The 25,333-nt window shown below is 39.0% G+C and overlaps 1 protein-coding gene across 2 annotated transcripts in view; it reads left to right on the plus strand.

The window, feature by feature from the left end:
• The window catches only part of SCUBE1 (signal peptide, CUB domain and EGF like domain containing 1), a 251,963-nt gene that overhangs the window by 2,942 nt on the left and 223,688 nt on the right, over positions 1 to 25,333 (plus strand). Inside the window, exons 2-3 of one of the 2 annotated variants that reach the window (XM_021278740.4) lie at positions 3,414 to 3,490; positions 6,650 to 6,782. The gene's annotated coding sequence lies outside the window, so the exon portion shown is untranslated. Of the gene's footprint in view, positions 1 to 3,413; positions 3,491 to 6,645; positions 6,783 to 25,333 lie in introns of those variants that run through there. The other variant, XM_072041711.1, reaches the window with a different exon arrangement.

A 25,333-nucleotide genomic window follows, 5' to 3' on the forward strand; every position in this document is an offset into this window, starting at 1 on the left:
GCTTCACATAAAAGCTAATCTAGTCAAGTAGTATGCTTTCCTGGATACGTTTTGTGAGTCAACAGGCTGCTGCCCTGCTCCTTGCATATCAAGTTGCTATTAATCCCCTATAATTCCAGGCACATAAAGCTTTCCTGAGCTACCTTTACAATTAGTAGAGGAAGATCCCTCCTGAGGGTAATTCAATTTGTAAGTAAGGCGCAGTGCATCTTCAGAGCACAGTTTGGCTCACGTAAGTGGTTCAGATGAGGTGGAATCTGATCATTGCATCTACTTTCTTCCCCAATAGAAATGCCAGTGAAGTCTGTTGCATCTGGGTCACACAGTGTCAGGAATGATAGTTGCTGAAGAAAATCAGACTATAGACATACAAGACAAGGAATGACAAAATCTGATCAGTCCTTCCAGTGCTAAAGGACAGTGAGGCCAATGCTGACCTGCCAACATGACCTTATTCTGGCAAGCACTGCGTGCTGAGTCAACAGTGGCTCATATCTCCTCTAGTGCTAGCCAGGAAGTGCAGCTGGTACCCCGTCTTCCCCTTCCTCAGCTGCGGTCATTCCATAGCAATATCACACTTCACTCCCCACAAAAGAATTCTGCTCCAGAAACCTCCATCTGTAGCAGACCTTTTTTTTTTTTTTTTTTTTCTTCTTAAGCTAAGTTTTGGAGTAGTGGGGATATGTAGGTTAGGGGGAGGGCAGGATGCCACAGCACTGCCGTAGTCACTCAGACTGTAGACCTAACCCCTATGCAGCAACAGATACTGAGTTCATGGGCCGTGCAGCCACCTGTACCAGTCTGTACCCCCGCAGCACTTCCTCTTGTGGGCTGACCAGCAAGTATTTTGACATCCTTCAGCCTTCATCTGTATTTCTGCAGTGTGATGTTTCTATTTGTCAACCAAACAGGTAATTAGAAATACTCTCTCAAATTGCCTTGATCTAAAAATGTACTTGATTCTGGTTTCAGAAATTCCAGATGAAGGCATCCTAGTCTCCACAGGGAGGCAGCAGAATACCTGTTAATTTGCTTCTAACTTTGGTGCTTTTTTTCATTTTTTTTTTTTCCTTTTTCTTTTAAAGAAATCTTTTACCTAGTATATATATATTGTTTGGACAAGAGATTTTATGAGTTTTAAGTTCAGCGGAAAATTCTTTTTTTTTTTCTTGCCAAGACAAAGATTGCCAAGGTCAACATTCCCCTTATTTCCCACTGAGCTGCCACCAAAATGATTTACAAGTTACATAAGAGCCATTTTTGAAAGAAATATGCATTTAATTAGAAACTAAAAATCATGGTGTCTAACTGAGACAGTATAATTAAAGTTTTGTCAATATTTCCATTGTTTGGGGGGATTTATCACCCCAGGAAAAGAAAGCATTCTAGTCTGCTGAAAGTTGCAATTTTATGCCTTGATACTATAAATATAATTACTATAAAATAAATAGGATTGTCTATAATATGGGAAATAATAGTGCTATAAAGCCCAGCATTTCCAAACCAGGTATTCAAATGCCATGGAACAAACACTCCTCCCTTTCAATTTACATGATTGTCTTAAATATCATGACACTTTAAAGAAAATAGATGTGAAGTGTTTTTTTTTTTTGTCTTCTGGCTTATAAGATTTTATAATTTATATTTTCAAGGTGTTTCTCTCCAAGAACAGGGATTAAAAACTTGCTTCTGTTTACTTTCTTCTAAATGGAAGTTCAGATTTTTGCATACTCAAAGGATCCCAGAAGCTGGGTTTTGGAAAAAAAGTGCAAATATAGAAGGACATTAAAAACCCACGTCTTCACCAAATTCAACTACATTTAACTTTTCTGGACTGCCTGCATTCTTAGAGCAGTTTGCTAGAAATCAGAGGAGAAATGCTTTAAATAAAATAAAAGCAGAATGGAAAAGCCAGGAAGATTTAGACTGTGTATTTGCTTCAGTCAAAAGCAGTTGAATTTAAATTTGTCCTTCAGAGAAATGACGAATTCTTTTTTTTTTTTTTTTTTTTTGAATGCAAGAAAATTCATCATGTATAACTATTAGCTTTATCTACAGAAGACAAATCTTGTTGCTAGGAGCAGATTTATTTCTTTAATACTGTTCTAAAATAGGCATCGGCCCACCTCTGACGTTCATTTCACAGAAGACATTTCAAGTAAGCTTTCTCAAATCCTTTGCAGCACCATGTATTTGCAAAACACTTTTCTCACGGAAGAAGTCAATTAAGTGATCCAGTGCAACAAATTCTACATTCCTGGTAAGACTAGTTGTTGTTGTTTTTTTCTCACTCATTCACTGGGTCAACATCTCATTTTTGGGAGATAGGAAAGGAAGATCTTGCTCTCTTCGTGGTCTCAGCTGAGATTCTCTTCTCACATCGTTTTGATCCAACACAGCACTAGATTTATCTTTTTTCAACCCCCAGCTACTTGAGAAAGACAAGGAGGAATATTTTATATTTTTTGTCCCTCATAAAATTCCATTGAAAGTAAAAGCCTTAAATATTGTAGTATATTTTTATCACATACAGAGATTTTCTTTATATCCTTTTCAACACCACAATTCAAAACTGATCTGTATGAAAAGCTTTCAGACTTTTGATAAAAACACACTTATTTAGGAAACAATAAACCAAAGTGCTTGCCAGGGCCTTGAGAATGGTAATAGGCCTGGTCATGCCCAGGTGGCACATGGGCATTAATGGCCCCAGCTGGCCTCGCTTGGAACCCCCCCACACACCCCAGCCTGAGCTACATGGCAGAAAACCTGAGGATGAAAAGCTGCAGAACTGATTACCGAAGCTGTAAGCCATCTTGTCCCTCTGAAATACAGGTAGAGGTAAACGATAGCAATTCAAAGCCACTGATGCTGTAAAGCTGTGGTGAGCAACTGCCTTTTTTCTCCATCATGAGAGTAGCTTTTGCTGCTTTGGAGATGCTTCATTCCCCATGCCAGCAGTTATGCAGACCTATAGGAAAGGGTTGGATGCCTCATGGTGAGATGGAGTGTGTGGTGTTAGGTGAGATCCACAGGACAGCTACAGCTCTGTGATCAGTCATAAACAGGACCTTAAAGCTTGGGCATAGCCTAGCAGCATTTGGAAAGATGCCCTGGAACACAATTGATTCCTGCAGAAGTGCACCTGCCAAATTGCATCCTGGCAGTCACACTCCATGACCCTTTGAGTGCTTAAGGTCTGAGCTACTGAGGCCCCAAACGCTGGTGAGGCTTGTTCAGGCTTTGCACTGTAGCATCCTTAGGGAGAGAGGGGGCAATCCACTGCCTCTGTTCGGAGGCTTTGATGAAGCTATGATATCATGGTTTAGCCTGAAGAACACTATGAAGGTGTAGAGGATGTGAGCTTTCCTGAAGCTTTCATTCCTCCTATGGATAACTGATTATCTTTACAGGGCTACTGTGAGGAGGAATGCATTACTGACTCTGAAGCACCAGAACTACAGGGATGTCCTGTTAGTACTGTCACCAGGTAATTTATTATTTGTCTTTCCTTCTGGGCTGCCTTATCTCTTGTATTTGGAGTGGTATTATCATGCCAAGTTCTCCTGCTGTTTGCAATTATATTTTTAAAAATGGTGTTTTAATTAAAGAATAAATCCAAAGAGCTGTTGCGCAGGATCACTGTGTTCCAGCAGTAACAGGGAGCCAAAAAACTGACAATAGGGCATCACTGAAGATTTTTGTGATATCTTCTGTAAAATAAGTGGCTTCAAATTACTTGATTCTGGCTCAAGAAATGGCAACTCATCTGCCTTTAAAGTTAACTGATCTATTTTTCACATAATTGCTGCAGCATTTACGTTCTCTGCTGTCCCTTTCACTTCAGATGCAGCCACATTTCAGTAGTATATGAAATTATTCCTATATATAGCATGCAAAACATTTGGGGATCTTTCCAGTGAATAAGTCCCAGATACATGTCAGGTATCAGTCCAGCACCTCATAGTAGGCATCACAGTCAAGAGCACAGATTTGGAGCATTTTTGGCTTCAAGCTCAAAGCTGAACCTACAATTTGGCCAGGATGTTTGAATATTAGACATGCTGAGCAGAAAAAGCAAGTTTGTCTGTATCTTTGTTATGGCAATGAGTTCCTCACCCTGGATTAATTGCAGTTTCCAGTGAGGTTGACAGTTCTATCCATTTCCATAGGAAAGGAAATATCAAAGAGTAGGCTCAAAGGAAGCCTTTCCAGGGAAGTAGGATTTGCCATACCTATCAGGTCAGATATCCTGTTCCTAGCAGCTGTCAGGACATGAGATGTTTCAAAGGAAGTTGGATAAGTTTACCTAGCCAAAACATGACCGACTAATGCTGAAGAGAACTGAGGTAAGCATTGCTTTAGATGGTACAGGACTCAGCTTTCTGCCTGGCACATAAAATCTGATTATGTCTGGCTTTATAGGCTTTACAGCTGTAAAGTTATTGGCAATCATATTACGGCTTCTACAGTTTTGCCAGCTCTTATCATTGTCCATTTCAATTACCCGCTCAGCATCTGCTATGCTTTCTCAAAGGTTTTACAACCAAAGTAGGATAAAACTTAATGGGGAGGCACCATGTAATTTTTTTGTGATCAGTTGCATGATTACTCTGCAGTGGGTCCTGAATTTTTGGAACAGATGGTAAGTGGGCAGAGAGCTGGAAGCCTTAGGACCACCTAGCTTCAGCTGCTTTCCTGCCCAGTGAATTACAAGATGAGGCCTTCCTTAACATTTTTAAAAGTGCCATATACTAGAGACACCACCAGTTCTTTTGCCATTCATTGAAATGTCCATTGACTTCAGAGGACAGACATCTTAAATTAACCTTTACTGAGTGCAACACTGAAGCTGTACAACACAAAATATTCTATCCATTCTTTCAACATGTTTTGTCTTTTGAAAACTTTAGCTGATGGCAGAATTTGTCATCCAGAGCAAATGAACTTGAGATTTTCTAATTCTCTAAAAATTCTCTAAATTCTCTAATTCTCTAAAAGAAATTCTCTAAAAATCAAGAATTTACTTCCTTCTCGTCTGCTGTTCCCTCCTCCTTGGAAATCACAGGCATATGGTGTTGTGCACTAGTGTTACTTCCTTGCTTCTAGGAATGGATTGGCTAGAAATTCAGCTGGTAGTTTAGCCATACTTACGTCTAATTATCTTTACAGGAAAAAGAGTCTTGGAAACAGTAGGCAAGTGAAACAGAGAAACAGAAACTTATTTAATTCCTTCCTAAGCTTTTGTCTTTTTTTTTTTTCCCTGAAGTGTTAGGCACAGTAAAGGGAGAATGTTTATTTGAAATTTTGTTGAGAAAAGGTGAAAGACTAAACAGTCTTTGTTCTTCTGAGTCATTTCATTTTTTATATTGAATGCTCCTTCTCTAAGTCTCTGGAGACATCATATCCTTTAAAATATAGGAAAATCAATAGAAACAACGGTTCCAGCTCAGCTTCCCCTGAATTTGATCAAGTACATTCAAATATTAAGTGATAAACGGGCTAATTTACACATCTGCAAAACTAGCATTCACATTTTACTGACTCCCAACAGTGTCATGAGCTTTAATTATTAGTTGTAAAGCACTGCCATTTCTCTGAATGAAAGGTAGAACTTCTTACATTAGAAAATATGTAGATGTATCTTCTGCTGTGTTTGTGACAGCTGTCTAGAGGACTAATAACTTTGCAGATTTACTGCTGTGCTCTGCTGCTTTCTGCTAGCCTGCATTATTTATTTATTTATTTAAAGTTTGATACTGGTGACTTTCAGAGACTGAGACTAATCCTAAATTTGTATTCAGCTGGAAGACACCTCTTAATTAACTGTTCAAGGCATTTTCCTTGCATTTTAATACCTGTAACTCAAACTGTCAAATTAATTCAAAGTGTACCACGTTATTCAGGAGAGGGGTGGTTTTCAAGTAGGTATGAAAACACATTATCTGAACTCCCTGCAGTATCATTGAGACAACACAGTGCAGAAGTAAAATCTCTTCTGACTGCAGCATCACCAGGATGATCAACCAGAGCCTAGCTGCAGAACCAAGTCTGCATGAACTGGCACCTCCACAAATAGTTTTAAGAACAAGCTGGTTGCAGTGACAAGTCAACAAAACATTTGTGCAGTTTCTTATCTGGAGGCAATTTCTAATGCTGAGTGTGTTTATATATGTTACCTCCTGGAAAACTTAAAACTGCCCAGAATGTTTCAATGAGATCACCAATCCTAATTAAAGATCACGATGAGAATATCTTACAAAGGATTATTTTTTTTTATTATTTTTTTAACTCCCAGCCCGCTGTTCCACTCTGTCAGTCTCTAATTTATTATTTTGGTATAAGACCATCCCTTTTTTTGGGGGGGTGGAAGGGAAAGGGATTGGAGTGAAAGTATGGCCTTAAATTCAACAGCAATAATCTGAAGCCTGGTCAAGTACTTATGAATTTTGGGATTTGCTGTTTGGAGTGTTCCAGATTTACTATTGTTCACTTCTTCCAAAAACAACATCAAAAAACATTTTCCTACCATTGGTTTAAAAACTAAAGAGAGACAGATTAAAAAAATGTGATTGCCTTGGCCATCCTGAAAGTGTCAAATCCCCCCACTCACTTACCGCTATTGTATTTTTTTCTGAAACCGAGGAAGTTGCCACAGCTCAGCAGCTGAGCCCTAAATAATCCACTGCAATGTACGGTGCCTTACTCCAAATGGACTTGATGGTCTCCTGAGGCTGAAAAAGACAGAGCTGTCAAGTGCTGGCAGGATGAGAAACCACCAGGTAGGCTTTTGAGTTTTCTCAATCTGTAATTCTATCAGATATATCAGTATTATTTATGGATCAGACCAGGGTATCCTGGGCCTATGCAACTAACTAGTGAATTATTGCACTTGCATTAGACTGTGAATTCTGGAAACATCAACTAAAGCAGTTAATTCAAAGTTGCATTATACATTCTTTATTGTTCTATTGATCTCAAATATCTGAGACTGCCAATTACAGCCATCTCTGCTTTAATCATTTTTATTTGCATTGGCAGTATAACGTTCAAGACTACAGGAGCTCATCTGTCTAAAGTGCTTGTTTTTCTCCTGACCTTTCCTTATGATAGCAACTTTATGCTCAAATGTGTTTATAACCCAGCAGTTCTCTGGCAAGTGATGCAAACCAGAAATAAGTCTGTCTCAATCCAGATGGTGATATGCATTTTGATGATTCCTTTAGTCAATATCAAAGAAAAGGATAATGTTTGATATACTTTTTTTAACCAGCACATCTTATCTGGATAACTAGAAAGCAATCCTGCAAATACTAACTCAGTGTCAGTGCTGGAGCAGGGAGCAGTATGGTACCAGTGAAGCACAGAAAAGCATAGACTGGTCTGTGGAGCTCTAAAAAATGAAAAATAAGTTGCACCACAGCAGGTCAGCAACACGTTGCAGTCACCATCATTCTGTAATTCTGCTTTTAAATTGTTTCATCTTTTGAGAATTATGACAGAAAACTCTGCAGAAACCTTTTGTGAGTTATGTGTGACAGCAAAAACATTCCAAGAGAGATAAAAATCTCATTGTTGTCGAATTTAATCACTGTATCCTAGAAGGCAGTGAATGATGCCTCTGTGGAATGCTTTATGTTATGAAATGAAATTACAAATAGTACCTGAGAGTATGCATGAAGGAAAAAGGACAAATAAAGCATAGCTTCACAGTTCTTCTATATGAAAGACCGGCTGAGGGGTTGGAATCCCTTTAGGGTAACGCAGTTTGAATCCTTCTGTACCTCAGGACCTGCTCAGCCCCTCTCATTGCTGCCATTCCTATAGTGGGGGACAATTGCTCCCGTAGGGTGGTCTTTTACTCTAAGGGCTTCCTGTTGACAAAGCAGTAGTGTCACAACTCTGTGCCAGCCTTCTTCACGGACAGAAGCAATCCACAGAAGAGAAACTGTAAGACCTTGGTAAGGCACCCTGCAAACCCTCTGTTTTCTTTGAGTGGAAGCAGTTGGAAGCCAATGCAGTGGTGGGTAGCCTTCATTTGTTAAGGGTGCTTCCCAGGAGCCCTACAGCGCCTTGGTAGAGGACAAGTGCTGCAGCCATTCAGTGTCCTCCTTCACCTCCCCAAGAAAGGGCTGAGGTTCAGTCTCAGTGCTGCCATGGTGGCCTAGGTTAGTTTTGTCCAGGTAATCCATTCGTACAACTGAAATGGAGGGGAATGGAAGGGGGAAAATAATTGTAGACATTTTAAGGCAGAGAATGAAAGATTGGCTTAATAAACAGAGTTGTACCATAATGTCGTAATATATCCACAGGGTATCAACCCTTTGTGCTGCCACCCACGAAGTTTTAGGGACAGCTTTGTTTGTAGCTGTGTGGTACAATCTGCAGACCAAACGAAGGTTGTGCCATTCCATTGAAATCTGTTGTTTCATGACTTGAAATTACATCTTCTGTTTGACATTAGACCACATTTGCACTTCCTGATTTTTTTTTTCTGTTGGCATTTCAAGAATTAGATGGTGTTTCTGAATAAAAGAAAATCCATCCATCTAGGCTGCTCTGTCAGGAGCACTTCACTTTTAGACAAATAAAATGATCTGTATCATTTCATGTTATCTTTGTCCTTCAGTCAATTATTCTTTAATCTTTATTCAATGTATTCCTTTTACCTGAAACACATGTAGCCCTGATTTTAAACTCAGTATATTCCCTACTTTCTTTGCTAATACTGATTTATGCTTCAATTTCACTTGTGAAGTTAGAGGCCAACTTGTAAACAAATGGCTTAAGAAACTAATGTGAAATGACTGCATTAGAAAACAAAACAAAAAAAGAAGAGAAAAAAAAAAAAAGAAATATGAGGGTGTCATTTCATGGACAAGCTACAGCTATGTTAACAAGATGCTTGTCTCCATTGGCTTGAAAGGTGAGAGGAATATACCGTTAGTCTGTGATGCTAAGCTCTTGACCTTTATTGTCTGTGGATCGTGACTCCATTCTAATTGTTACTAAGATTTGTACAGGCTGGTGAACAAGACCTATTATACTGCATTTCAGTGTCTAGTCAGAGGATGCATTCCATCAGTGGGTTATACCCATTGGTCCAGGAAGACAAATAAGGTCATAAACATTAGTTTGATGGTTTAGTATGGTGTTATGGTTCAGTCCTGCAGCCAGCCACTGCACAGGGAGCTGCAGAGTGCAAAGTGACACATACCCATCTGCTTCTGTGGTGACGTGATTGATAATATAGCTAACAAGCTCCCATTCTGGACAGAGGTGTCACAGGATGTCAATAGAGGTCCATCTGAAAAATAATACCCTGTGAATTGAAGTTCTTCAAGTGTGATTTTGGAATAGTGTAGAACACAGCAGGAGTCATCTGGTCTCTGTTTCTACAATGCATGAAGAACCCAGCCTGGAATGCTCTTAAGAGGTAGAAGTGTCCTGACCAGCATTTAAACTTTTCTACTCAATTCTCATGTTCAGTTTATGTTAAACCATTTTGTTTCTAGTTTGGAGACAAAAAGTTTAGTCAGACACTGAATGTCTCATTCAATATGTCACTGAATGCTTTAATTGTACCAAGAGAAGAATTTTATTGTACATATCCAAACAACAGCTTGTTTGGATATGACTTCTGTGTTTTGGTTAATGTGACGTATTATAGCAATGAATCTGACTGTGATGTGAATCTCTTTGTGTACTAACATTCACATTTGGCTATAATATGCAGAATGGTCTTCTGTTTCCACACTGGTTTCAGTATGAAGGCTAGTGAAATAACAATAGCAATAATAAACTCCATGGTTATAATTCAGAAGGGTGAAATTCAGTCTTCCATTCTGCATAAGTGCTGTCCAAACTGTGACCTGTAAATAGAGTGCTCCCCTGCCTAGACTAATGTCGTGTGATTGATAGCACAGTTCTGCCTCCATAGGAGCTATTGGTTAACCGCAGTTCCTGACTGTGGGAGCAAAAGCTGCTTCCTGGTATTTACAGGAACCCTATGTTGCCCCTACAGGGAAAGAGAGGGGCTCCAAGAAAGCCATGTCATCCTCTGTGTCAGAACTTCTGTGGGTTTTTGTCTTGACATACTCTGAAGTATGAGGCACACATCAGGAAGCTGCAAGCTGTTGAGTCAGGAAGTAGATGAGGAAACCTGTCCAACCCTTCAGTATAATGCTGTTCTCATTCATTTCTTTTTCTGCATCCTATCACAAAACCACAGTCTGTATAACCTTGTTCACAAACTGTTCAGTGCTAGAGAATAAGGGGAATTGAGCCAGCAATGAATTATTATTATGTGGCAATTTACACTTTTAAATTATCTGTGACAAAGGTGAGCCTCACCCCATAGAGAAAGGTGATTCTAGTAGTTTTTTACACTCAGAACTGGTCTAGACTGTAGATAATTGCACATAGACATGACAAAAACGTGTGTTGTTCACTTAAGACAAATGGCTTTTGATTCTTCTTCCTCTAGATTTTTATAGTTGCAGCCTTTGCTGGCCAGCTCTGTTCTAATGTATTTCTGGTTACCAGTAATGCCCAGAAGGTAAACAATTTGAGAAATATACTTGTAAGTGCTTTCATGATGTTTAGTTGTACATCTGTGCATTTCTCACTGAACAGAGTCAACATATTAAATCCACATCTTGGTACAACCCCACTGAAATGCTATAAATCAGGAATGAATTTGGTATATTTTATCAAAGTGTTTGCTAAATTTATGATATGTAGGCTATTAATCCAATCTTTTCCCAGCTCAAGAAGTTCTAGTACCTAATAGGCATTGTTTAGAAGCCCTTATCTTGTTCTTTTTCACCTTATCTTGTTCTTCTTCAGTCCCCGCTAATAACAGCCAAATTTAAACTGCTAAAAGACACTGAAACTGTGTGTGAACAAAAACATATTACTTGTTGTTTTTGTGTAGTTGAAGCAAGCAGGGCCAACCAAAACCATGTATGCTGGGTTTCACACAAGCATATGCAAAATAATCACTACCCTGAAGGTTTTGCTGTGAGGTAAAATAAACTCAGAATGCAAAACCATGTCAGCCCAGCTTCTGAACCCAAGATACTCTTCACCTGCCAGGTCAGAAACTGCACAGAGAAGCTTGCATCTGTTTATCCAGACATATAATTTCAATGCTCAAAGCGGTGTAGTAAAGATTATGCAATATTCAGGAGATGTGACAAAATGTAGGAAAGATATCAGGGGGTTGTGTCAAATGCCTACATAGCAGGTTTCATGTTACCCCTGCTATTTGATTTCATTCACTTTGATTATTCATTTTTATGCATTTTTTTCTCTTTCTTATTAAGAAGAGAATTGTCCTCCAGATATTTTTCTAAACAAAGGATTTTACAAAAGCACCTTAAACTGTGTTTGAAGTTGTGACTCTGCCCTTGACAGCAGCTGGACAGTGAGCAAAAGAAATGTGGGGGGAAAACCAAACATACACTCAGCCTGGATTGTCAGTATCGAGCAAATCACAGAATCACAGTAATGACTGAATATCATTAAAATCCCACTTTTTTTAGGCTTTTCCTTAAAAATAGGAAAGGATCATAGCAAAACAATCATTCACACAAGAATTATCATTTTGTTGAAAACCTCATCTTCCATTGTACAAAAAATCACATTTTTCATTCAGTGCCAGCTACCCAGAAGTATTCTATGCCATGTTCCAGACAGAAAAAGAATGTAACAATATCTCCTTCACAGAGACATTCTTCGACTACGATCATCTTATGTCTGTACAGGGAAAGGCATACAGCTCTTTAATACTACTGCTATTTATTCAACTATCAGAATTGTTACTAATGGCTTAGACTCTGTTTCTCCACCTTTCCTAAAACTGCTGCATGGAGTCAGGCAGAAGTGCTGATGAATGCAGTTAAGAACGCTAACTATTTCTTGTGCTAGCTAAAGAATTTCCAGTTGAAGTAAAAATATAGACGTTTTTTCATTCTCTTTTGTTGCTTGTAGACAGAAGAATAGAATATCAGCTGGTGAAATCTGACTTCAGCAGAGCTATATCAGGCTGTCAATGCAACTTCTACAATCTGATCTACTATATCTCTATACTGTTAGCTCATCCCACACAGACAGGGCAGAGACTGGTCACTACTTTTGACTTTGGGAGTTTAGGATTCATTCTGAGACTAAGGAATTAGCATTCTATTTTGTGACCAGGATTTGTAGCCTGAGACCTCCCAAACCATCACACAAATTTCTCTTGAGCATTATTAAAGCTTTGAGAACTCCAAACTGGTGTTGAATTTCTAATTCAACTGGGATGTGAAAACACAGAGAGAAAGAACACAGGCTTTTCCAGTAGAAATTTTATTTTTAAAGCACCTGGCTGTACAAGCCTTGGAAAACAACTTAAGACCAGCTGCATAGTTCCCTTGCTCCAATCTTACAACTTCTGTAAGTCATGTAAGTCAAAGTTTTATTCTTGTTTTTTTGACAATTCCTTCTAGGCTTTCTCTCTTCTAAGTCACTGTGTGTGGAAGGGGTTGACCACTCTGCAGCACTGATCACTTCAGTGTATTTCTCTATGTGTCTTCCACATTCTTCACTGAAACACCACTCCTAGAGTCACTATAGCCCAGCTGTGGTCTCTTGCACGGAAAATGCCCTAGTGAATAGTCATGGGCCAGCAGCAAGGATCCACAGAGCTGATGTTCCCAGTTCCCAGAACACATCTCTGAAATTTTCACTGTGATGGTCCTTCAGCAAGCTAACTTTACTCTGCTGAGCAACTCACTGAAGTTGCACTACTACAGGTTGCAGAACTTACCTTCCCTCGCTGTCCTACTTCATTGTTTTGTTTTGTTTTTTGGCACTTTGAATTAGAAAGCTGCAGTGAAATAATAATCTCTTCAAGCCACAAAGGTGCCAAACTGAACCAAGAGTGCATGTTCAGGCCATTTGCATCTCCAGCCTGAGTACCAAGGATCAGTCTTTGGGGTAGATATTCTTAGAAGTAAAAGTCACTCTGAAAAAATGACCTGGATATTCCAGTTGAGTGATGCTGGATGTTTTTAAGCTATAATGCTTTGTATTATCTTTCATTCTGATGCCAAGCATTGTTATCACGGTCTTGAAAGGTGAAACCCTGTATTTGTTGAGTGTCTAGCTGCAGTGACAATTCAGAGTACAAACTGCCTGATTAATTTCAGAGAGGTATCATTTGTGCTCCAGAAATAAATTTTCTACCAGATCTTTGGAAAGCCAAGAAAGGGACAGTTTTTGTGACTCTGAGAGAGCCCTGCTGAAAGGTGTTTTATCCAATGGAAACTAAGACAAATTTTGTTCATAATGAGAACCACTCGTTCCATTAGAGAAAAATCATACCAGCTGAGTGAAAATATCCATAACAATTTTTACAACATTTCTTTCTAAAATATTTGAAACAGCAGACTGTGAGAATCCACATAAGCAGATCTGTTACGCACTAGCTTTTAACATGACAAAAATGGAGAGAAAGAACACATTCTGAAAAGTAATCAGTTTCCAGATTTGAATACACAGAAGTAGCTTTCTTTACTTTTGCAGAATAGCATCTTTTATCTGTATAGTTCAAAGCATTCCTCAAATAATTTATTACAACATAACATGTCCTCTCTGTGGTGTTCAAATATTATTTTCTTCATCGCGGAAGATGGAAAAATGGAGAAATTAGAAAATGAAGTGATTTCCTAAGGCCATACAGTGAGTCAAAATCAGAGAAAAGAAGTCTGAAGTGATAACTTCTACTCTGCTATTTCAAGTACTGGATAATACAGTTTGTCTGTGACATTCCCTCTGGTAAGAGGTGATAGGTTTCTAAAGATCTGCTGTAATTCAACCTGGAAGTTACCAGGACAGATATGTTAATTACCGGGCAAAATTCTGTGACCTAGCTATTTGAAAGGTCAGACTAGATGGTCAGAAAAGGTCTTGTCTAGTCTTAAAATATGAGTCATTACCACCATACAAACCTATTTGCCCTTTCTCTCCTTCCAACAAAAATCAGCAATTAGTCTTGTTTAAAAGCTTGCTATAAAACTGCATTTTTCAAATCTAAGACATATTATACCAGAGGTTAGCAAAAATAGCTTCAGAAACCCTGAAAAAATGACAGGTTGAATCAATCAAATCAATTTTTAATTTTATTTTGACAAAAAATCACACTGGGGCTGACAGCTCCTTGTAAAAACAACTTTGCTCACTGCAGTTTGAAACACACATGCTATAAAACCTTGAGAACAGGATTTATAATAGAAGCCTGGCAGTCTCCTAACTCAAGCAGTATTATCACTGTGTGACAATAATATATTAGGACTATACTTCAGAGCTCCTTCATTAGATTCTGACATATGGAGGAGAAATGAGAGCCTGAAAACTGGGGAGGACATACAGTGCAGCCTCAGCTGTGCATATTTATCATCTAAATCAAGTGAAGGCTATTTATTGACTTATTGATTCTAATTCAAAATGAGAACTTAATTAAAAGTTTAGTTCATTACTGCACAATTACATTGCCCTCAAAACATTTCCAGGCTAGCAAAGTGCATGCTTAATCATGTGGTATATTGGGAAGACTGGATCTTCAATTGTTATGAATCAGACATTAGCGGTGCCATGCTAATTTACACCATCTGGGGACAGGGCCTATTAGTTTTCTACTCAGGAGGCAGTTGTTATTGTTTTAAATGAAGGAGCCACAATGTAATGTTGTCCTTTGCTGAGCAGTAGCATATGGTAACCTCCCACCATTAGGCAAAGTAGTGAAGAGAAATTCAGACTCGGTGCCATGTACGCTACATACATTTACCAGCCTCAGAACAGAAGTGCTCACAAACAGCATAAAAAACTGTCTGACAAAATGTTAATACCAGACTCTGGTGAAACTGTTCTACCTTGGAGGCATGTTGTGGTGACTGATAAGAGAGATTGTGGCACAGAGCAAACTTTCCTGCCAAGTGCTCTGAAGAATCACGGCACACATATATCAGGATGCAGGCAACATCTATGCAGACATGCTGTGCAAGCTCTGATGTTTCTTCTTGCTCTCAAGCGTCCCAGGTTGCATCTCCATCTCATGGCTGGCCATGCTTTTTTCCCTCTGCACAGCTAGTGGAATAGTTTGCTTGTGTAGTTTTGGCTTCTGAGGACAAGGTTCATTGAACACAGACAGTTTAGGATTTGTTCCAGCACAGGACCAAAGTGCTGACTATATTTGCATCTAGATAATGCAACATGCCAGGGCTATAATTGTGATACATATAAATTATGTATTTACATCTTTTTTGAGCATTCTGAACATTTTAACATATTTGCAAATGGTCACAACTTATAGTCTGGGAATCAGATTGTGAAACATTTTCACATACAGGCAGGAGGTGTATTAAAGTATAGAGCATTTGAAGCCAAGTTAAGCTGTCCATGCAGGCAAACATTCCATATCTCCTGAGCCTAAAATTTGTGCCCTACAAAAGAAACTCGTCAAAACTACACAGAATGGTACTGTCCTGTGTGATCCACAAGAGGAGTCTTTGAAGTCTTAGCCTTGCCTGGCATCTTTATTCAGCAAATGGTTCCCACCAGTGAGCCTCCTAAAAAGAATTAGGGGAGCCAATTTCTATGTATGCTTGGATTTTGGACTCCCAGCATAGGACTTTCAGCAGTTATACTGGGGGGGTTAAAGACAAGGAACGCAGATTTTGCTGCACTTCTGACCTTAGGAGCTGAAGTATTTTTCAGCTTTTATGTACTATACTTAGACTGACTTCAAAACATAATTCAGGCTCCAGCAAGGCAGCTGGCACAGAAACAGTTTCCAGTCAATTCTCTGTTAGATAAGAGGCTGTTGGAGTTCAAAGGAAGCATGCCTAGCAGGGCACCAGGAGCAGGGTGACTGTGAGAACAGCAAAACTGTTTGATCTGAAGCAAGTAAGGGAAGCTGAATTCAGTCATCCTGCACCAAACAAAAATGAAGCATGTTCTGCAGCAAACACAGTGATTGACCTAACACAGGTAGACACATGCTGGTGTGACTGGTATGATAGCAGCAACAGAGCCGGACAAGCGAAACCTTAAGTGACAAAGCTTGTGAAAACTGTAATGTCCAGGCCAAGGAGTATCCGTGTAAAGGAATCGATTGGGGAACAGGCATTTTAATAGCTGCATACTAGGTGCACCTGCTACTGCTCAATGTTCAACCAAATAGTATTTTCCAGCTATTGATCGAGCACATCCCAGAGCTGCTGAGGAGCTGTTTTTCCGCAATGCTGGATGACTGTGATGGCTGCTCTTCACCACTGTCTTGGACATTTCTGGAACATGAAGACATAGACTAAGATGGCCACTTCTATGCTTGGTTTTAATATCTCCAGCTGGCAAGAGCCCATGTTTTGCCCATTAATATTTGATAAGTGGTTTGTACCTTTCTAGCACTCAGAGCCATCCTACTGAGTTTGTGGCGATAGCTACATGAAACAGCTGAAGCATCCTGCTGTTTCAGATCACATTTACTGTTGAACTATTTTTTCTTTTCTCTCCCTGCTTGTGCTTCTTCCTCTGGTCCATTTTGGGAGACTGAGACCAAGCAGCCTTTTTGTGTATGGCCAGCGTATATTGCTGGAGTGGACAGAAGCATAAGCAAGAATAAAAGAGTTTGCCTTGCAGCCATGCTTTATGTTATACCTTGTAAAGTAGAGTCATTTTCATTTTGCTTCTTTGCTTCTTGTGTGTGTGTGTCTGGTTTTTTGTTTGTTTGTTAGTTAGTTTGTTGTTTTTTTTGTTTGTTTGTTTGCTTTTTTTGTTTGTTATTATTTAAGAAAAAAAGCATGGTTTTGTCTAGTTCCCTTGCAGAACTTTTGGCACCTAAGAGAGAATTTCTCTGGGACCTTATGAATCCCACTGAAACCTGAAATAGAGCAGTTCAGGGTGGCTAGCAGAGCTATTTATAAAACTGCCATCAGTAGGAATGTTAACAGCAAAGCAACCAAGCAGTTTGTCATTGCTTTTCAGGCTTGCAGAAAGTGGTCTGATAGGGAAGAGCTCATGCTAGATAAATTTTACATTGATTTCAGATAGTGTCCTAGTAGTGAGGGTAACAGAATGTTGCAATAGACCAAGGGGGCAGCATGATTGACATCACTTCGAGTTTTTAAGAGGCAGTTTGGATATTTTTCTAAAATATATTCTTTCAAACTGGCTTTGGCATGAATGGTCCCTCCTGGCCAAGGAATCTGTCCAGAATGTATCATTCATTCAGCTCTTTCCTTCATATGTAACAGGCAGAATAAGTCCTCAGCACGATCATCATTTGCATAAAGATAATGGTTGTAATAAAAGCCTCTGCTTCAGGGGTTTAGCTGGGGTCAAGAAAGGTTTTTTTTCTCCCACTATACAATTAGCCAGATGTACTCTGGTTTAGTGTTTGCTTAGTTCCTCTGAAGCATTGGAAATTGGCTATGCCTGGAGACTGACTCCTCCCTGGTGAACCTCACAGTGGCCCAGGGTTACACTGAGACTCCTTTCTCCAGGCCACAGGGGAAGGGTTTTGCTCATTTGCCTAGACCTCAGAGCATCTTCTGTGACTTGAGAGCATGGCTAGGTGGATGCACCTCACCATCAATCCCCCATCTCCAAACAACCTCCCAGCATGTGAGAGGCTTCATAAAGGTAACAGCCTGTGATAAAGATTAGACTAACTCCTTTGTTTCTAAACTCTTCTGCTTGCAACGCCATTTCTGGAATTGCAAAAACACCTGTGTGCTCACAGTGTCACTTGGGGAAGACACTAGAAGTCATTCCAAGCTGGGGATATTTAGATGAGATAATCATTAGTTTCCTTTAGCCTTCACCTCTGCTGCTGCATTGATATAGCCTGTGTAGCTGTAGCCACCTTCCCCCCAGCTCACCTTCAGGCCCCACCTTCAGACCCTCAGATAGAAGGGCTGCAGGTGGGGGAGCCTAGGTACAATAGGGAGGTTTCACCAGAGCTTGAGGAGCTGAATAGCTCCAAGCACATCCTACCTTTCAATACCCAGCTGGAAATGCCCAGGCAGGCTGTCTGCAAGAGGTAGCAAAGCCCCAGGGAGCCCTTTTCCTTTTTTTTGAGCAGAGAAGGCAGACTGCAAAATTGGAGGAGAGCAGAGGTGAAGGTACTTTTTTTCCAGAGTTGCTGGGCCTTTTGGGCATCTAAACTGTGTGTTAATCTACATGTTCAACTTATTTGTGTCAGGTTAATTCCTACTTTGTGATCACGAAAGCCAATCTGTATTATTCAGATTCTTAGAAAACAATCTCCATGGTGAATCTTATCCCTGTAAATAATAGGTTGGCGTAAAGAATAAATGCAGTAACAGATCCTTAGGCAATATGAAATCGATTTGCTACTGCTTTTTTAGCCTCCAGTGATTTTAATGCGGCAGGAAGAAGCCTAATGGGATTTGCCAGTAGGCATTAGAGATCTGATGGCTGTGGCAGCTGAGTGCTCTGTAACATGTGCAACTGTTCATATGCTGTAGAGTGCTTGAGTTGAATCATTGCCCTTTCACTATGGCTCCTTTGGCAATAAAACTTCTATCTCTGCAACAAAGTAGTCAAAGTGATTTAATACAAGTGTATTTTCTAATACAGGGCTCCTGTAGCTCTGGAATGGGTCGTAATCCTGCAGCCATAATTGCACATATTTTCATTATTGTAAACAATTGTTTTGATTTTAGTGGAGCTGCTCACAGGAGTGTGTCTGCTGTTAATCATGCCCAGTGCTGGAAAGTTTGACTTTCAAATGCTTTTTACTTGAAGTGTGACTTACTGTGGCTGCTCTACTGCATAGGTTTGGGGCTATTAATAGGCTGCGGACAATAAACTAATTTTTGCCCTCTGTATGCTGTAGTTTCCTCTGCTAGCTTAACTAGGAACTTCCATGAAGATGGGTCCTGATGCTATTTTTAGTTGTTGAAACCAAGGCTAGGAGAATATACCTAATGTACCTAAGTGCACACAACAGCTCCTTGGCACAGAACAAAAGCTGATTTGCAGTTCTCCTTTCGTACTACTACGTGTTGGCAACAAGGATGCAAAGGAGATTATTTTATGTTTAACCAAAAATCTGTCTTGTGTAGAGAGGGAAGGCATTGCATTTCTTAGAACTGAGTGCTAAGAGACAAATGCCTGCTCTGAGGAACTTCCTTTTGAGCCTTTCTTTTAGTATTTTTGTTTTCTTCTGCCATATACTTTAAGAACTGTCTTTTTGTTTGTTTGTTTTGTTTTGTTTCCACCAATACTCCAAAGCAGCACTGGATTTATCGCATTAGATTTTTACATTATTTTTTTTTCCCTGGGTAATCTGTTTTATTTTGGGCATTAATAGCAGAGCTGCCTGGGAATTTTCAAAATATGAGTAAAGAGTTTTTCAGAAAAATACTGCTAAATATGGCTCATTTTCAACCCTCCTGCAGAGTACTAGTTGGTGGTAGAACTTTTCGCTAACAATGTTCATGAAGGCTACTTGTACTTAAAAGCTGAAAAAAACATCCAAAATTCTTCTAGCCCTTACTGGACCTGTATTTATTTATGATGCTGTTTGATAATCTTTTTCTCTTTGCACGGGAACAGGGCACTTGATTTATCCTTAAATATACTTTCTTTAGAACTTAGTCACTTCTCAGTGTCTCAGGTGTGATTTTTTTCCTTCCTTTTGAAGACACCAGACATTCCAGCTACAAGTCTATTTTATTTATAACCACACTAATTCAAATACAGATTGATTCTTGGTCCTGTTTTGCCTAGTGAAACTGTTATATCCTCAATGACGCTCTGGTGCGTGAAAGTAGGACAAATGTCTGCTTTATCAGCAGACAATATGTCAGTTTGGGGATCATTCACTGCCTTCTGTATAAGTTGTATAAAAAAAAATGGAATTTTAGTTCAGGATATATTGACTGTTATATATGAAGTGTTACCTTTTAAAATAAAAATCAGTTGTTGAGTATTATACCAGCATAATGCTATTCTCTCATTTTTTAAGGTAGGGTAAAATCAGTTCTTGAAAAGAATTTACACTTTTCCAAGTATTACCATCATTTTCTTCAGTGAACTGTATTAGTTTTGAAAATTTTGATCAGAGTAGTAGTTACCACTTTCTAAATAACTTGAATTTGACTGTTTGCCCCACTATCTGAATGGCGTTTTAATTATCTATATACACAGAGGATACTTAAGAGTAGTAAAAGGAAAATGCTTTGATCAGGGAAAAAGCAAGATGGGGAGGCTTTTGTTTTTGAACTTTTTATTCATGATATTAGAGTTTATTAGCACCGGGTTAAACAAACTAATGGGTGCAAATTATTACAAAATAATTGCAGTGGTTTGTTGAGCCACTATGAAATAACTTCCTCCTCCCTCCACCCCTATTTAACCTTTCATCTTAGTCTCATCCTTATTTGTGGACTTGAAGGGCAAGTCCACAAAAAACCCTTGCCATTCTCTTCTCCTTCGCCTGAAAAAAATAAGCAGAATATACAGTTTACATTATGGCTGTACACACTTCTAGTGTGTTGTTGTTGTGTTTTTTTTTTTTTGTTTGTTTTTTTAGTACAGCCTCAGAGGAAAGAGTATAAATAAATACACATTTTTCAATAGTTGGGGAGTTAGCCAGCATTAAACAAATGCTCCACAACAACTAATGGAAGATCATACAGGCAAATCTAATTTTCTAGCTAACTTAAGTCTCTCCTGGAAACTTTGGTGGCTGCATGCAAACGTTTTCCTTGAATAAGCAGTATCAGCAAAGATTCATTATATTACTAAAAATATATAATGTAAAAAGTGAACTAAAGATGGAAGAAGATTTAGAAAGCAGGAGGGGATGGAAAAGGGAAGTACTATAAAGGGAAGGGCATCTATAAAGACAGAGGGGTCTAAGCCTTTTACAATAGAGGCAGTCTGAAATAACCATGGTTTCTTCTTTGAATCGTGAGAATAGCTATTTTCTTGTTTAAAAGCTTAAAGAGCTATTAAGTTGGGCAAATCACTGGTAAAACAGCTGGAAATGTAAATAGCAATTTAAACAGTCCATTGCCCCTCAATCCAAATGTGGAATGTGCAGATCTACTTCAAAAAAGTTCCTCTGGTTTTATTATATTGTCAATGGTAAGAGGATTGAGTAGACACCCTTTCTCAGTAGACTGAATGGAGATGGTGTGCTTTATTTAGAAAATCCACAACTTTTATTATTTTCGTCCTTTTTCTCCTTTTTTTTTCCCCTTTTCCTCTTCTTTCCTTTTTTTTGCATTTTTTTTTTTTTTTTGCAAGTGAGCAGACGGGTCTCTAATTTTCACACCATTCTCCCTTAGAGACCTCCTTCAATTGCACCATTCTTTCATTATGTGGAACTAATGAAGTGCTCTGCAACCTTTAGGTCTCCAAAGAATCCATTGCTCTAGGAATATAGTCCTCAAATAAAACATGTTTCATTGGTTGACTTCAAAACACTATTCTTATGGGGGGAGAAAGGGGGATAAATAATTGGCCTGGAATCGCTGTGTGAGAAAAGAAGAAATTACATCAGACAATTGTTTTAAATTATAGTTACAGTCAAAAGATACACTCAGCAACGACAGTTCTGGTCCATTTTTTCCTAGCAAGCTGCCAAAAATCAGAATATTACTTTTAAAAGTCCCAAATAAGAAGCTTGGTTTGGTGGTGGTGTGTTGTTGTTGTGATTTTTTTTTACTGTCTTTTTGGTGTGTGTTCTATTGAGTAGCTACTCGGTTTTGTGGTGCAAAAAATAATGCAATGTCAGATCAATAAGTCTAATAATTCAGCAGCTGAGTTTGAAGGTTGGCTGCCTTGGGTGTCTTAAGAATAACACCTCACATTTTATACGTTGCTTTTCATCTTCAAAGTAGTCAACAAACGCTAACTCAGTGATGTGGCTTGTTTATTCAGCCTGTGAAAGCATAGGTCTGTATTATCTGTGATGTATCAGATGCCTTATTTTCCTATGGATATTTGCTGTTACAAATGCAAGTTATTTTGTTTTCCATTATGGACTTTGTAGAACGTAGCTATCTCAAATTTGTCAAAGTCTCTTCTCTTCCTAAGCAATCTTTGCCCTCTGGCATTTTTAATTGATCTGCCTTTCTTCTTAAAGCTTTTAATAGGTCTGAGCCCTGTTGCCCTGTTTTCTTTCCCCAGTCCTAAAACCAGTATATTTAAACTGAAATATGCTCTTTTGAAGCATCTTTGTCTGCAAAATCTTTTTTTTTTTTTTTTTTTTTTTTAATAAAAAAAGAGAGGTGGGAGCAGTAGGAAATAAAGGTACAGTTAAACATAAAATTGCTTATATATGTCTAGCTTGTATCTGAAACCAGCAAAGAAATGTAAACACTTTTTTTATTATTATTAGCATTCATTTCCTTTAGCATTGCTTATCTTTTGCTTAATTTTATTTGGTGCTTGATCCAATTTGTAGTATATTGGATTTTGGCTTTGGTAAACTGAAATAATACTATCAGCATGATTATTGTTATAATACTGGCATGAGAGCTCTGCTGGCCTAATTTCAGTGAAAACTAGAACAAACTGTAATGTCTGCCTTTGTAAAACAATTTGTATTTATAGAAACTGTTGTAATCATCTATTCTCAGTGAAAGGATTTCTTGGAGCATAACTATTCCACAAAACCCAGGACTCATCCCAAATTTCTAGTCTATAAATAACATTTAAGTTCCGTTGAGCAGATTAGAAAACAAAACAGTGCTTAATGAATGTGGAACTTCAGGTCTTTGAGTTGCTAAAGATAAGTTACTTCTTTAATTAGCTCCCTCTGTGTCTTGGTAGGACAGCACACTGTGCTTTACAGTACCAAACACCTTGTAGCAGGAGTCAAGAATATGGACTAAGTTTTGCTAAGGTCATGAGTAGCAGTGGCTGCCAAAATGTGGACCCTCTCAAGTGATACCAAATGTTCACAGAGCTTGCAGTTACTGCACTAAGCCACTCTTAAGTTGTGTAATGGAGATACCTGGAATCCCTTTGAAAGTCTTGACTGATTCTATTTCTGGGTTTCCGAACTTCCCATGCGAACCTGAGAAAGTCAGTTAACCTATCCATATGTTCTTTTCCTTATCTTTGCGAGTGACCTAATTCGTGAATGCTTACCCATGTCCTTGCAGAAGAGTTGTACATAGTGGCCTCATAAATCATTTTTAGAATTGCACATTGAGAGCCTGCTGGAGTTTCTATGGATTGCTATAGGAGTTATTCTTTAGTTGTATTATCAGCACCTGTGGTGGAGTAATGTTTGTGTAACTTTGGTACCTGGAGGCAAAGTCCCTATTGTGCTTTCTTCCCAAAACAGCAGATGCAGTTCCAGGCTGACATGATGGCCAACAAGAAATGAGAGCACAAAGTGATGGACGTGATTGTGGCTGGCACAGCTGGCAGCACTCAGTCGTTGCCCAACCACCTGAGGTATCCTGCCACTACACACACAGCTGGGGGCTCTGCTGGACACCCCCTGTGTTTCAGTTTGAACTCGGATATACAGTGTGAGCTTTCCACAGGGCCAACATTACTGTTTTGCACCCTGCAGAGTTGTTCATCTTGCCATTTTTAGAGCTGTGAGGGTTTTCACCCATATGGTGCAAACATGAGTGCTCATCTGGAGGCTGAATGAAGCTAATAGAAAGGTCTACGTTATTCTGAGTTGTTGGGTTGGACTAGTAGATGTAGAAAGAAGATGAGAATTGAGACCATCATTGAGCATTGTCTTCATATGGCATATGATACAATACTTACTGGGAAACTTACTGTAAGTGTTTGTATGTAGATTTTTCTGTAGAATAAAGAGAGGAACCTGAGATAATGTGTTTAAATCAGGTTCTGAACATCCTCTAAATCTTACACATGCTTACTGATAGCACACAGCACAAATAAAAGTTTGAATATTAAGTATTTGCTCCCTGTTTGCTTCAAACTGTTTCAGTAGTGCACAACAGACCTACCTCTGACTCACCTAGCCAGCTAAGAATACCTCCTGTCTAAGGATTCTTCTGGAAATACAAAGACAGTATGAAACCCACACCACTTTTTTCCCCCATGGGTCTGTATGCCCCTGTAGGGCATACTGCAGGACTGGTTGAAGTCTCTGTCTTGGTCTTGACCCATGTAGATCTCTATGTCCACCTAATTTGATATCCCAGGATTCTTTACATTCACTTGGAAATTGGAGGGGACAAGTATTGATTTTGCTTTTCTGTAATTCTACTATAGGTATTTGATTGAAGGTCTTCCAAATATTTTAGATAAGTAATTAAACTGTGATCAGTTCAAGTATTATGAGAATTTATCAGGACTCTCAAGCAGTCAGTAACTTCTGCTGCTTGTATTTTCATTTAGTGGTAGTATGCAGTTTTTCCGATTTCATGAGCTTTCTGAGCAAACCTTTATGAACCAGTCTTACCATCCTATTTTCTTGACAGCTGCTTTCACTGTAATTTAATATACCTGTGTTAATCCAATACGTCCCAAATAGCATAATACTAACAAACTGCAACATTTTTAATAGGTCTATATTGTGCATCTCATATAATTTAAAAAGAGGAATAGTAAGCATATGAGACCAAATCCTGGTGTCTTTATTCATATAGCTATTCAGTTCTATTCAGTTGAACGGGATAATATGCAGGATTAAGTTGAGTGGACTTTTACCCTTTCTATATCAAGGCCTCCTGAGAGTGCTGCATTTAATTCTATATGATAGTCTTTTTCATTTGCTATTTCACACCACCTCGAACTGCAGCTGCCTGTCAGGAATTGAGTCGGTTGAGCTTCAGCTGTCACATAGGTAGCTTAGTACACTATAGCATTGGCTCCTCCAGAGAGCCCTCAGGGAGAAGAACTCATTTAGCAGAAAATGATGATAGGGTTTTTCAAATGGTTCTGGAGTTATCCCTTTATGTTTGGATAGGATGATGTATTTGAAAAGCCTCTGCAGAAATTTGTGTAATAGAATGGCCTGTGATTTTAATGATGAAGTGTGCTACTAGACCACCCCAACTCCTGGTTCCTTTGAAGATGATTACTGGGAAAACATGTGCGATAAGCATTCTACCATAGGGGAGCAGCAAGCTTTTGGCATAAGGGATTTGCAGAGGGATGTTCACCTTTTATTCTGAGATAAGTGATAACTTCTGAGCCCTTCACAGACGTATGGGGAAGAAGGGCTGGTGTCTATATGAGTGCAGCCCATGAGCATGGATTCCATGACAGCAATTTCAATTGTACGTGCAGTCAATTTCAGAATAGGTCACTGAAA

This window comes from Anas platyrhynchos, chromosome 1, assembly GCF_047663525.1.
Source record: "Anas platyrhynchos isolate ZD024472 breed Pekin duck chromosome 1, IASCAAS_PekinDuck_T2T, whole genome shotgun sequence".
Lineage (NCBI taxonomy): Eukaryota > Metazoa > Chordata > Aves > Anseriformes > Anatidae > Anas > Anas platyrhynchos.